Source organism: Coregonus lavaretus, assembly GCF_964263955.1.
Source record: "Coregonus lavaretus genome assembly, contig: HAP1_SCAFFOLD_419, whole genome shotgun sequence".
In the NCBI taxonomy this organism is placed as follows: Eukaryota; Metazoa; Chordata; class Actinopteri; order Salmoniformes; family Salmonidae; genus Coregonus; species Coregonus lavaretus.
Window position 1 is genome coordinate 166,411 of NW_028160234.1, and position 14,449 is coordinate 180,859.

Genomic DNA, 14,449 nt, shown 5'->3' on the forward strand with positions numbered 1-14,449 from the left:
CGTAATAGAATAGAATAGAATAAATGTATTGTTCCTGAGAGCAAACATCAAGAAGACATTTTAAAACAATTATGTTCTTAGCCTTCATATAAAATCTAACTGGACATCGAGGCTACTTCAGAAATACAAAGCAAAGGTATTGTCAAAGTCTTTGTGTTCAGATTCTGGGTTTGCTGTAACTTATATATTTGTTCTATGTTACTTAAAAAATGGAATGGAATATATTTAACACAAACATTATTTACAAGGTTCCCCCTCTTATTCATCATTGTTCAAAATGCACAACTGACCCTAGATCAGCACTCCAACTAACTTTGAATAAATGGCATATATTATTATATATTATTATATCACTTAGTTGGACTATACAGGTCCAGATATACAGGGGTTTTGTCAGACTTGTTTTCAGGTCTTCTTGGTTCTGGGTAGTTGACTCTACTGTAGATCTCAGAGGAGTCCTCCTCAGCTGCTTGTGCTGCTGCTGGTCTGTGGAGAGAGAAACAGAAATTAAACAGAAAATGTGTCCCAAAACCCCCCATCTTATCCTCTTTATAGTGCATTACTTTGAACAAGGCCTTTATGTCTCTAGTCAAAAGTAGTGCACTAAATAGGGAATAGGGTTCCATTTGGAACACATAGATAGAACAGATCCTCAAAACCACCACTCTCTCATTATAGACATAGTAATTGTCTTGAGATGTCCATTGTTGGGTTCGTAGTTTAAGGAAATGCCATCACTAGTGGCCACTAGGGGACAACTTTTATGCTTAGTAATGACATTATGGTCCTCTCGTCCGATAAACAGCAGCATATGAATGAGCTGAAACTAGAATATAGCTTGTTAACAACCAAATCCCAAAAAAATATATATGTAATTAGTATGTTATAGAAGGGTCCAGATTATTATTTTTGCGATTTCTCTTGTTTTTGTGAAACTATCCCCAACCAGCGATTCACTTATTCATCCTCGTGTGCAGTAAGTGGGCTCCAAAAACACCCAAAACATCCTTTTAGAAACGAAAAAGTAGTCTGTAGTGATGCACGTCTTTAGAGTTTGTACGTATGAAATTGTGTAATTCTGAACTTCATCCGCAACGTTATGTTCCATGTTGTTGCGACTCGAACGATGCCTCTGGTCCATTCTAGCAGCAGGCTACACGGAGAATGGAACAGTTGGACAGGGGAAACAGCGTCAGTCACACTAAATGGAATATAATCTTGCGGATAAAGTTTGGAATGACACAATTTAATGTGTACAACTGCAACATCTAAAGACCTGCATCACTTTACTGAGAGCATTTCAGTTTCTAAAAGGACGTATTTGGGTGTTTTTAGAGCATTTGTTGATGTTTTTTCAGAGCCTCTGTACTGCACAACAAGGATGAGGAAGTTAATTGCTGGTTGGGTTAAGTTTCTAAACAACAAGTGAAATCGCAAAGAAAAGGTGTGGACTCTTCTATAACATGTCATTTACATACAAAATAGAAATTTGGTTGTAAAAAAGCAAACGTATCCTTTAATGCGGTGTATTCACAATGTTCTAGTATTGGCTCCATGTTATTTTAATGGCCGAATTTGCTCACGGTGTGGCAGTACTGGGGCGGTTGAATTTCACAGCAGCGTACTGGACATCCTCGTCCTGTTTCTGGGGTTGAGGCAGTTGGACGGTGGAGTACAGAGGCACTTCCTGGTTTTTGGAGCGAGAGAAGTGGACGCTGGCGTAGTTAACGTCATCCTTGTCTACGGTGGCCGCTGTCTGTGTTGCAGTAGGGGTCATGGCCATGCTTGAGATGTTGTCATATACTGGACTAGAGTCTCCCTGATGGAGAGAGAGGACAGACAACATGAGGAGTGGAAGTGTTCCACAAAGCAATAAAAAATAAGCTGATTCTAACAGACTCACCTGTACATTCTCTGATGTGTCTCTTGTGTCAGAGGTGGATTTGGAGGCCTTCTTCCTGGTTTGCACATTTATTTATTTATTTATTATTGAATGAATGAATGAATCAATTAACAAATTAAGTTAATAAAAAAGTGTTAAGAGTTAAATAATATTTAAAAGATCACTCACCTGAACCAATGAAACCAGAGAGACAGAGGATGAGAACCAGAACAACCACTATGATTCCTACAGCTGCAGTCATAACTGATGTTTGTTTCCCTAAATTAAAATATAGATGATACGAGAACTGGCATGTTATAAACTGAAAATAAACTTAGTACAGGAAAATAATTCAATATTTGTTAAGTGATCTCATCTCAACGTATATTTAATTATAAAACAAAGTATGATAAGCCAAAGTATAATTATTAATATTAGCTTGAAATGTAATTTTGTATTGAAATATTGAAGATGAAACTTCACCTGGTAAAATTATCATCAGAGCTGTAGAGTTCCTAGACCCTCTTCCATTCCAGGCCTCACAGTGGTAATGTCCATTGTCCTTAGACTTGAAGTTATTTATGTTGTAGATCTGTCTAAATCCATTTTGAAAAGTCTTATTTTTAAAATACCAGGTGTATTTGTCCACAGGTGGGTTGGCATCACTGCTGCAGGTCAGAGTCACTGAACTGCCCTCCACTATTTCACCAGAGGGACTGACTGACACTGAGGTGCTCTTTGGGCCATCTGGTGTTGAAGATGATGGATAAAAAAGGAACTCATATAACATGTAATGCACATGGAGATGATGTAAATTACTATAGATTAGTATATTACACTGACATATAGTACCATGTATTAGAGAGATGATATCAATGACTTTTACTGTAGATATATCAACACCCCATGTACTCACATCTGACAGTGAGAGGCTCTTCTGGAGAGCGGATTCTCTCAAAGCCTTCTAGAGCACAGGAGTAGTTCCCTGCATCCTCACTGCAGACTGGGTCTAGGATCAGGCTGTTATAACTGGTGATTGGGTTGGTCAGCCGTTGTCCGTTCTTGTACCAGATGTAGGTGGGGTTGAGACCGACAGGACATTTGGTTCTACATCTCAGTGTGACTCTCTTCCCCTCTGACACAGAAGTATTATCCATCTCCAACAGGATATCTAAGAGGAAACATAAGTCATATTTGACTCCAGACAGGCGTGTGATGTGATTAGACTTGTCCTATTACAGTAGTAACTGTATGTGGAGTATTACCTGTGACAGTCAAGATCACCCCAGGAATTCCAGAAAATCTCCCCTCATCTGTTGTTAGTAATCTGAATTTGTATTCAGCCGAGTCATTCTCTGTCAGGTCTGTGATTATCATGGTGTGGTGATTCTCTGTGTTCCTATTGTACTCCACACGACATGCATACTTTGAGTATGAACTAAGATCTAGAGGGTCTTTTTGTGTAAACCAGAATGAACCTTCTTCTATATAACTACTGGGATGAGTGTAAGAGCAGGATATGTCCACTGTGGAGTTCTTTAAGACACAGATTCTTCTGTTGGTGTAAGTCACACTCCAGCAGTTCTTATCACGATCACCTGAAAAATAAAGAGACTATCTGTTAATAGTTTTAACGTTTCATGTTTTGTTTCTTTGGGTGCAAAGTAAAGAAGGAAAGTGTTAATTTCAAGTAGTTTCAGTATAAATCATAACCATTTTAGCTGTTGGTATTGGTAGAGTTAAACACTGTGTTTGAATCCACACTTTTTTGTATTTCCAGTCACAGACTGCAGGAGAGCGGAGATCCTCATGGCCTTTTACAGCACAGGAGTAGCTGTCTTCATAGTAACTGGAGACTGAGTATTTTACCTTGTAGGTGCTCTCATCTAGATGTTGTCCGTTCTTGTACCAGATGTAAGTGGGGTTGCCAGTCAGAGGACAGGTGGTGCTACAGGTCAGTGTCTTGGAATATATCCATGTCTTCTCCACCTTTAGCTTCAGATCTAAAGGGAGAGGGTATGAAAACAACACCAGTGTCTGTCAGTTACCACCATTTCACTGTTCTCATAGAACATGTCATAAATAACTTGTTGTACTATACTATTTATGCAATACCTGTGAGACTGAGAGTGAATCCATGTGAGCCATCTTTCCATCCTGAGTACAGGATTGTTTTATATCTGAAGTGATATGTTGCGTTGTCACTCTCTCTCAGGTCTGTTATTCTCAGGATGCAGTCCTTCTCTGTAGTTCCATGGTACTCCACACGACCTTCATTCTTAGGGTCCCATCTCAGATCATAAGGCTTACCATTCAACCGTTTGTTAAACCAGATTTTCTCTGTGAATCGGGTCCAACTGGAATTTGTTACAGGACAGCGCAGGTCCACTGATGACCCCTTTAAGGCACAGACACTCCACATAGTATTTTGCCCTAGAACACCTGAAACACAGTGCCATGTCACAGGACTCAACCATAAGAGAACTTCATTTGTGGTGTCAAGTACATGAACAAACAGACATGACAATATTACATCCAAATGCATGTAAAAATGTGCAGGATACTGTATAACCCATCTACACAAATGTACATTCCCTTATACACACTACACGGCCAAAAGTATGTGGAGACCTGCTTGTCTGACATCTCATTCCAAAATCATGGGCATTAATATGGAGTTGGTCCCCCATTTGCTTCTACAACAGCTTCCACTCTTCTGGGAAGGCTTTCCACTAGATGTTGGAACATTGCTGCGGGGATTTGCTTCTATTCAGCCACAAGAGCATTAGTGAGGTCGGGCGCTGATATTGGGCAATTAGGCCTGGCTCGCAGTCGGCGTTCCATTTCATCCCAAAGGTATTCAATGGGGTTGAGGTCAGGGATCTATGCAGGCCAGTCAAGTTCTTCCAAACCGATCTCGACAAACCATTTCTGTATGGACCTCGCTTTGTACACGTGGGCATTGTCATCCTGAGACAAGAAAGGGCCTGTGTTGCCACAAAGTTGGAAGCTCAGAATCCTCTGTAGCTCAGCTGGTAGAGCACGGCGCTTGTAACGCCAAGGTAGTGGGTTCGATCCCCGGGACCACCCATACACAAAAAAAATGTATGCACGCATGACTGTAAGTCGCTTTGGATAAAATCGTCTGCTAAATGGCATATTAATTAAAAAGAATCGTCTAGAATGTCATTGTATGCTGTAGCGTTAAGAGTTCCCTTCACCAGAACTAAGGGGCCTAGCCCGAACCATGAAAAACTGCCCCAGACCATTATTCCTCCTCCACCGAACTTTACAGTTGGAACTACGAAATGGGGTAGGTAGCGTTCTCCTGGCATCCGCCAAACCCAGATTTGTCCGTCGGACTGCCAGATGGTGAAGTGTGATTCATCACTCCAGAGAACTAGTTTCCACTGTCCAATGGCGGCGAGCTTTACACCACCCCAGCCGACGTTTGGCATTGCCCAATGTGATCTTAGGCTTGTGTGTGGCTGCTCAGCAATGGAAACACATTTCATGAAGCTCCCGATGTAGAGTTATTGTGCTGACATTGTTTCTAGAGGTAGTTTGGAACTGTAGTGAGTGTTGCAACCGAGGACAGATGACTTCAGCCCTCAGCGGTCCCGTTCTCTGTGAGCTTGTGTGGCCTACCAGTTCGAGGCTGAGACGTTATTGCTCCTAGATGTTTCCACTTCACAATAACAGAACTTGCAGTCGACCGGGGCAGCTCTAGCAGGGCAGAAATTTGACAAACTGACTTGTTAGAAAGGTGGCATCCTATGATGGAGCCACGTTGAAAGTCACTGAGCTCTTCATCAGTAAGGCCATTTTACTGCCAATGTTTGTCTATGTAGATTAAATGGCTGTTTGCTCGATTTCATACACCTGTCAGCAACTTGTGTGGCTGAAATAGCCGAATTCACTAATTTGAAAGGGTGTCCACATACTTTTGTATATATAGTGTAATTCTAGTATTAATTTCAGTATACATCATGGAAGTAAAAAGCAGTGTTGGGGTCAATCCCGTTTAAATTCCAGTCAATTCAGAAACTAAACCAAATTCCAATTCCAATTCTTCCAAATGTTCCTAATTGAAAGCATTGAAAATAATTGGAATTTGAATTTCAGTCTACTTCCTGAATTGAAATGGAATTGAGCCCAACCCTGCTGATGGTTGACAACATTCTAATTCTGCTACTGCTGCTGATGTGCTGAAGTGTGAATGGACCTAACCATCACTCACTGCGGTGTGAAAGATAACTATTTAATGTGAAGTGGAGACACCTAACAGAACACACCAGAATAACATTATGATTCTTATCCTTTTAGAAATGTCTGTAGATTGTTAAACAGAGCAACGAAAATATAAGAATTAGACCATACCTGCCATAGACCAGAGAAAGACCACCAACACACTTCCTGCTGTTCTCAAGGCCATTGTTGCATCTCCCACCCTGCAGTCTTAGAAACATAAACAACAACTCACTCTATAGCTGGTGAATAACTACTCCTGATACATTGAAGTATTCACAAAGTGTCTCTGAGTATACCAGGAGTGCTGATATAGGATCAATTTAACTTTTTAGATTATTATATGGACCAGGGAGACCTGATCCTACATCAGCACTCCTACACTGAGACACTTAATGAATACTGGCACTGATGTAACAACCAAAACACAGCTCAAAACAAAACAAAAAGTAAAATGATTCAGTAAGTCGCAACATGTGATTTGTCTATGTGAATAATGTCTGTATGTAAGTCTATTGTACAATGTATATAATGTGTGTGACTTGCTGCATGTCTGTCTACGTCTGTCTATTTAAGATGAGATTATGTATGATGCAAAAACAATTTCCTAATGTATACAATAAAGACATCATCAACATCAACAATCACTTATTGAACAGATATGTAGTACTGTAAACACATATTTCTACATTGATTGTTCTGAAGCTGTTTTGTTCAAATATAGGAGGATAAATGTTCAATCCTCTACGGTTCGTAAAGCTGTTCAGCAGCCCAAAGACTCACACACACACACACAGGTCATCTGTAGAGAAGGCACATAAGGACCATGGAGTCTGTATCAAAGTCTAGAGAGCTGGTTGTTATGGATGTAGAAAAGTTAAAACACATCCTACACAGTATAGATGTCAACCCTACTCCCTATCAGTCTGGCCCTAAAGGGCCCTCAGCTAAATCCACTGTGTCATTCACACACACTGAGCAGGGATTCAAATGTTTGTTTGCATGTATTTTTACCCTGGTTAATAATCTCATCCCTATGTAGATCAACACTCCTACACTGAGACACTTCTACCCTCAAGTATATGATTAATGACTAAAAACCAATAACCCAAAACAATATTTCAAGATATCATCAAGAGTACTTACAGATTGAAGTGAAGGGGAGAGGTCTTGTACAGTGAGTCAATTTACTGATAGTGTGGAGACTGACAGTAAGTGTCCGTTTCGTGGTTGACAAATACTTAAAGTAGTCAGTACAGAAGTAGCTGATACAGAACTGTCCTCTCCTTCCTCTTTAAGTCATTAACATGCATGAGGACCAGAACAGCATGTCAGGAAAGGGAGGTTACTGTATTAGAGTGGGCCCTACATTTCTAAAATGGATAAAAAATGTCCCCCATTTCCACTTTTATTTAAATACAGAACTATGTTAACAATATGTTGACTATTCTATTTGGAATGTTTATAATATCTTAGAATGTGTTGCCTTCCCATCTGAGTTCTACATGGAACAGGTCAATGTTCCATGATGTTATTTATTCTATTCTACGAACTCAATCCATTTACACTCCTCATTAGCTGTATCAAAGTGCTACTGAAGGTTCCAGTGTTCTTCACTAGAGCTCCCCCTACTGCATCTCAACAGTACTGCAGCCTCCTAATAACAATGTCCTCAATAATGTTGGGCTAATAACAACATAACAAACTGGAAATTAATCAGATCGAATGGTGAAACACAAAACTGGCTACTAATTGACAAAGTCACATTTATGCACCAAAAAAACCCTGATGTCTGTAGTAGTACAACATGCCACTATCATATTATGTTACACTGTTGACCCTTGTGTACAGTCCTGGTAGTAGCATTAGCTAGCAGAGGCATCAGTATCATCATCACCATAGCCTGCTGTATTGACTGCTGCTGTCCATATACTGTATAGTCTAATGTAAAGTGTTTTCAATATACAGTGCATTCGGAAAGTATTTCCACATTTTGTTACGTTACAGCCTTATTCTAAAAGGGATTAAATTAATTGATTTCCTCATCAATCTACACACAATACCCCATAATGACTAAACTAAAACAGGTTTTCCAACATTATAGCAAATCTATTAGACATAAAAAACAGAAATACCTTATTTAAATAAGTATTCAGACCCTTTGCTATGAGACTCGAAATTGAGCTCAGGTGCATCCTGTTTCCATTTATCATCCTTGAGATGTTTCTAGAACTTGATTGGAGTCCATGTGTGGCAAATTCAATTGATTGGACATGATTTGGAAAGGCACACCTGTCTATATAAGTTCCCACAGTTGTCAGTGCATGTCAGAGCAAAATCCAAGCCATGAGGTCTAAGGAATTGTTCGTAGAGATCTGAGACAGGATTGTGTTGAGATCTGGGGAAGGGTACCAAAAAATGGCTGCAGCATTGAAAGTCCCCAAGAACACAGTGGCCTCCATCTACCAGTGACACGCTAAATACGGAAGTGGTCCGATCAAGTGGATGCTAAGCTACAGGACTGTTTCGCTAGCACAGACTGGAATATGTTCCGGGATTCAGCCGATAACATTGAGTTTACCAGATCAGTCACCGGCTTCATTAATAAGTGCATCACCAACATTGTCCGCACAGTGACGTACGTACATACCCCAACCAGAAGCAATGGATTACAGGCAACATCCACACAGAGCTAAAGGCTAGAGGGCTTGAAAGCTTCCGCTTTCAAGTAGCAGGACACTAATCCTGACGCTTATAAGAAATCTCCCTATGACCTCCGATGAGCAATCAAACCGGCACAGCGTCAATTCAGGACTACGGTCGAATCCAACTACGCTGGCTCTGAAGATCGAAGGATGTGGCAGGGCTTGCAAACTATCATGGATTCCAAAGGGAAATCCAGCCACGAAGCTGCCCAGTGACACAATCCTACACGACGAGCTACAGTAAATGCCTTCTATGTTCGCTTCGATGCAAGCAACACTGAACCATTTATGAGAGCACCAGATGCTCCGGACGACTGTGTGATACAGTCACACATATGCTAACACACACATAACATGAGCACACATGCATACTGACACCACACACACAAACACACTCTCTCACACACACACACGCGCGCACACACAAACACACACACACACACACTTTCACTCTCACCACACATGCTGCTGTTACTGCTCCACATAAGCTGCTGCTACATCTTAGTCTATTATCTATCCTGATGCCGAGTCACTTTGCTCCTACCTATGGGGCGGCAGGTAGCCTAGGGGTTAAGAGTGTTTGGCCAGTAAAGGTTGCTGGTTGGAATCCCCGAACCGGCAAGATGGAAAAATCTGCAGTTCTGCCCTTGAACAAGGCAGTTAACCCCCAACAAGAACTGATCACCGGCACCGATGGCGTCGATTAAAGCAGCCCCCCACACTGCTCTGATTCAGAGTGGTTGGGTTAAATGTGGAAGACACATTTCAGTTGAATGTATTCAGTTGTGCAACTGACTAGGCATCCCCCTTTCTCTTATATGTACATACATATCTACCTCAATTACCTTGTACCCCTGCACATCAACTCGGGACTGGTATATAAACATGTTATTTTTACTAATTATTGTTAATTATTATTCACTGTGTATTTATTCCTTGTGTCACTATTTCTATTTATTTCATATAAAGTCTGCATTGTTGGAAAAGGATCCGTTAGTCAGCATTCCAACCTACCATCACTGTGTCTCATGTTAATACTACTCCTAAACACAACCCACCATCACTGTGTCTCATGTTAATACTACTCCTAAACACAACCCACCATCACTGTATCTCATGCTAATACTACTCCTAACCACAACCCACCATCACTGTGTTTCAGGTTAATTCTGCCCCTAAAGTTCTTACGAAGCTGTTAAACATGTACAGTATATACAGTGGGGAAAAAAAGTATTTAGTCAGCCACCAATTGTGCAAGTTCTCCCACTTAAAAAGATGAGAGAGGCCTGTAATTTTCATCATAGGTACACGTCAACTATGACAGACAAAATTAGGAAAAAAAATCCAGAAAATCACATTGTAGGATTTTTTATGAATTTATTTGCAAATTATGGTGGAAAATAAGTATTTGGTCAATAACAAAAGTTTCTCAATACTTTGTTATATACCTTTTGTTGGCAATGACACAGGTCAAACGTTTTCTGTAAGTCTTCACAAGGTTTTCACACACTGTTGCTGGTATTTTGGCCAATTCCTCCATGCAGATCTCCTCTAGAGCAGTGATGTTTTGGGGCTGTTGCTGGGCAACACGGACTTTCAACTCCCTCCAAAGATTTTCTATGGGGTTGAGATCTGGAGACTGGCTAGGCCACTCCAGACCTTGAAATGCTTCTTACGAAGCCACTCCTTCGTTGCCCGGGCGGTGTGTTTGGGATCATTGTCATGCTGAAAGACCCAGCCACGTTTCATCTTCAATGCCCTTGCTGATGGAAGGAGGTTTTCACTCAAAATCACATGATACATGGCCCCATTCATTCTTTCCTTAACACGGATCAGTCGTCCTGGTCCCTTTGCAGAAAAACAGCCCCAAAGCATTATGTTTCCACCCCCATTCTTCACAGTAGGTATGGTGTTCTTTGGATGCAACTCAGCATTCTTTGTCCTCCAAACACGACAAGTTCTATTTTGGTTTCATCTGACCATATGACATATGACATTCTCCCAATCCTCTTCTGGATCATCCAAATGCATTCTAGCAAACTTCAGACGGTCCTGGACATGTACTGGCTTAAGCAGGGGGACACGTCTGGCACTGCAGGATTGAGTCCCTGGCGGCGTAGTGTGTTACTGATGGTAGGCTTTGTTACTTTGGTCCCAGCTCTCTGCAGGTCATTCACTAGGTCCCCCCGTGTGGTTCTGGGATTTTTGCTCACCGTTCTTGTAATCATTTTGACCCCACGGGGTGAGATCTTGCGTGGAGCCCCAGATCGAGGGAGATTATCAGTGGTCTTGTAGGTCTTCCATTTCCTAATAATTGCTCCCACAGTTGATTTCTTCAAACCAAGCTGCTTACCTATTGCAGATTCAGTCTTCCCAGCCTGGTGCAGGTCTACAATTTTGTTTCTGGTGTCCTTTGACAGCTCTTTGGTCTTGGCCATAGTGGAGTTTGGAGTGTGACTGTTTGAGGTTGTGGACAGGTGTCTTTTATACTGATAACAAGTTCAAACAGGTGCCATTAATACAGGTAACGAGTGGAGGACAGAGGAGCCTCTTAAAGAAGAAGTTACAGGTCTGTGAGAGCCAGAAATCTTGCTTGTTTGTAGGTGACCAAATACTTATTTTCCACCATAATTTGCAAATAAATTCATTAAAAATCCTACAATGTGATTTTCTGGATTTTTTTTTCTCAATTTGTCTGTCATAGTTGACATGTACCTATGATGAAAATTACAGGCCTCTCTCATCTTTTTAAGTGGGAGAACTTGCACAATTGGTGGCTGACTAAATACTTTTTTTCCCCACTGTATCTCACAATCAAATGTTCAATAAAAAGTCTCCACTATAATCTACTACTCTCAGAGCCCTCACAAAAACATGTAAAAGTCTCCACTATAATCTACTACTCTCAGAGCCCTCACAATAACATGCAAAAGTCTCCACTATAATCTACTACTCTCAGAGCCCTCACAATAACATGCAAAAGTCTCCACTATAATCTACTACTCTCCGAGCCCTCACAATAACATGCAAAAGTCTCCACTATAATCTACTACTCTCAGAGCCCTCACAATAACATGCAAAAGTCTCCACTATAATCTACTACTCTCAGAGCCCTCACAATAACATGCAAAAGTCTCCACTATAATCTACTACTCTCAGAGCCCTCACAATAACATGCAACAGTCTTATACATGAAACCACATGTACAGTATTTCTCCCAATCAGATTCATATGCAACAATACATCTACAGAGTATACTGTACATAACAGCAAAACAACACAACATAATTTCCAATAGCATCACCATGCCCATAACAGAGGAATATGGTTTATGGCTACAGACATATAATAATAAAATATACATATTTTAAGATATTGTCAAGCATACTTACAGAGTGAAGGGGAGAGAGGTCTTGTGATGAACTTTCTGGCAGTCTAAGGAAACAGACACTGACTGTGAGGTTTAAGGTCTGTGATTGATTCAACATTGAAGTAGTGAGAGACCACAGAGTTGGATAAAAGACACACTAGCTACGATGACTGGTTAAGCATGGACATAACGTTGTATGCATCCTTTCAGTTTGTTCATTGACTAGCATTAAACTCATGGAAGTAGAAGAAGAAGAAATGTACTACTTTAAAATGGAGATATCCCTCAATTGTGAAGCAATCATAAAACGATGCAAAGCTGTGCCCTCTATCCAACTCTATGTCAGGGACCAAGACGCTGATTCAGAGATGGCTTGCTTCCTCATTCACACAGGCTGTGGTCAAGAGCATCGAAACTGTGACGTGTCATGGGTAATTTCTGACTGACTGACTGATCTACAAATCACCTTGCATGATAAATAACTACTTCATATTATTTGTAGATCAGTCAGTCTAGATTCACCTTTAAAGTCGGCTGCAATGTCGAACGCGGCCACATTTACATGCTTGACAACCAATGATCTCATTCAATATTATAATAACTGTCTACAGTATTGTGGAATACATGTTTAAATTTTGTTTATTTTTTATTCAGTTTTTCAAGTTAACAGACGATATAGAATGACAGGATAACCTCCAATATTTAAAAGAACAAACATTAGTATGTATTGTCTTAAACTTTGAGCTTATTTACAACATGATGCATACATTACACTGAATCACACTTCATCTAAGGTAGGTTAATAATTAATAATTTCACAATAAAACATGCGTGATTATGGTATTAATATTCATTTTCATCAATTGCATTGCTCAATAATGTCTTGTAGCAATACCAAGTAAATCATTTTAACACATCAAGTTAAACTTGGTCCAAGAGTTTACATATTAAAAAGTTGTTATCAATGTTATCAATATCAGTCACTGAGAAAAGTACATTAGGTAATTAAACATTCTGGAAACATCAAAACCCCATAGAAAAAGAGCAGAAGCATAATCTATCCTATTTATCATCAACATACATAATTATCATTACAAGGAAAGAGAATTCAACTCCACATTTACTCAAAAGTTAAAGCTATGGAAAACATTCTGGATCTGATAGCAATATGATAGCAGGAGAATAGAGTTGTGAGGCCTAGTTTTGGACTCCAATCACGTTGTAGAAACATCTCAAGTACGATCAATGGAAACAGGATGCACCTGAGCTCCATTTCTAGTCTCATAGCAAAGGGTCTGAATACTTATGTAAATAAGGTATTTCTGTTTTTATTTTTAATACATTTGCAAAAATGACTGAAAACCTGTTTTCACTTTGTCATTATGGGGTATTGTGTGTAGATTGATGAGGAATTGTTTTTATTTAATACATTTTAGAATAAGGCTGTAACTTAACAAAAATGTGGAAAAAGTCAATGGGTCTGAATACTTTCCGAATGCACTGTACACTACAAGGTTTTTGTGAAACTTGTTGTGTTCAGGTCTTCTTGGTTCTGGGTTTATTGTGATCAGGTCTTCTTGGTTCTGTGTTTGTTGTGTTCAGGTCTTCTTGGTTCTGGGTTTGTTGTGATCAGGTCTTCTTGGTTCTGGGTTTGTTGTGTTCAGGTCTTCTTGGTTCTGGGTTTGTTGTGTTCAGGTCTTCTTGGTTCTGGGTTTGTTGTGTTCAGGTCTTCCTGGTTCTGGGTTTGTTGTGTTCAGGTCTTCTTGGTTCTGGGTTTGTTGTGTTCAGGTCTTCTTGGTTCTGGGTTTGTTGTGTTCAGGACTTATTGGTTCTGGGTTTGTTGTGTTCAGGTCTTCCTGGTTCTGTGTTTGTTGTGTTCAGGTCTTATTGGTTCTGGGTTTGTTGTGTTCAGGTCTTCTTGGTTCTGGGTTTCTTGTGTTCAGGTCTTCTTGGTTCTGGGTTTGTTGTGTTCAGGTCTTCTTGGTTCTGGGTTTCTTGTGTTCAGGTCTTCTTGGTTCTGGGTTTGTTGTGTTCAGGTCTTCTTGGTTCTGGGTTTGTTGTGTTCAGGTCTTCCTGGTTCTGGGTTTGTTGTGTTCAGGTCTTCTTGGTTCTGGGTTTGTTGACTGTACTGTAGAGAACAGAGGGGTCCTCCTCAGCTGCTTGTGCTGCGGGTCTGAAGAGAGAGAAACTGAAATTAAACAATTCCAAATGGTGGCACCTTATACCCTTTATAGTGCACTACCT

The 14,449-nt window shown here is 40.3% G+C and overlaps 1 pseudogene across 1 annotated transcript in view; it reads right to left on the reverse strand.

Annotated features, from left to right (window-relative positions):
• Positions 1–229: 229 nt before the first annotated feature.
• LOC311122009 (sialoadhesin-like) overlaps positions 230–14,449 on the reverse strand; it is a 63,896-nt pseudogene continuing 49,676 nt past the window's right edge. Inside the window, exons 18-25 of the transcript in view lie at positions 3,998–4,239; positions 3,752–3,885; positions 3,148–3,307; positions 2,799–3,053; positions 2,404–2,629; positions 1,904–1,958; positions 1,584–1,819; positions 230–486 (exon numbers count right to left, since the gene is read on the reverse strand). The product of the transcript in view is annotated as a sialoadhesin-like (transcript). The remainder of the gene's footprint in view (positions 487–1,583; positions 1,820–1,903; positions 1,959–2,403; positions 2,630–2,798; positions 3,054–3,147; positions 3,308–3,751; positions 3,886–3,997; positions 4,240–14,449) is intronic.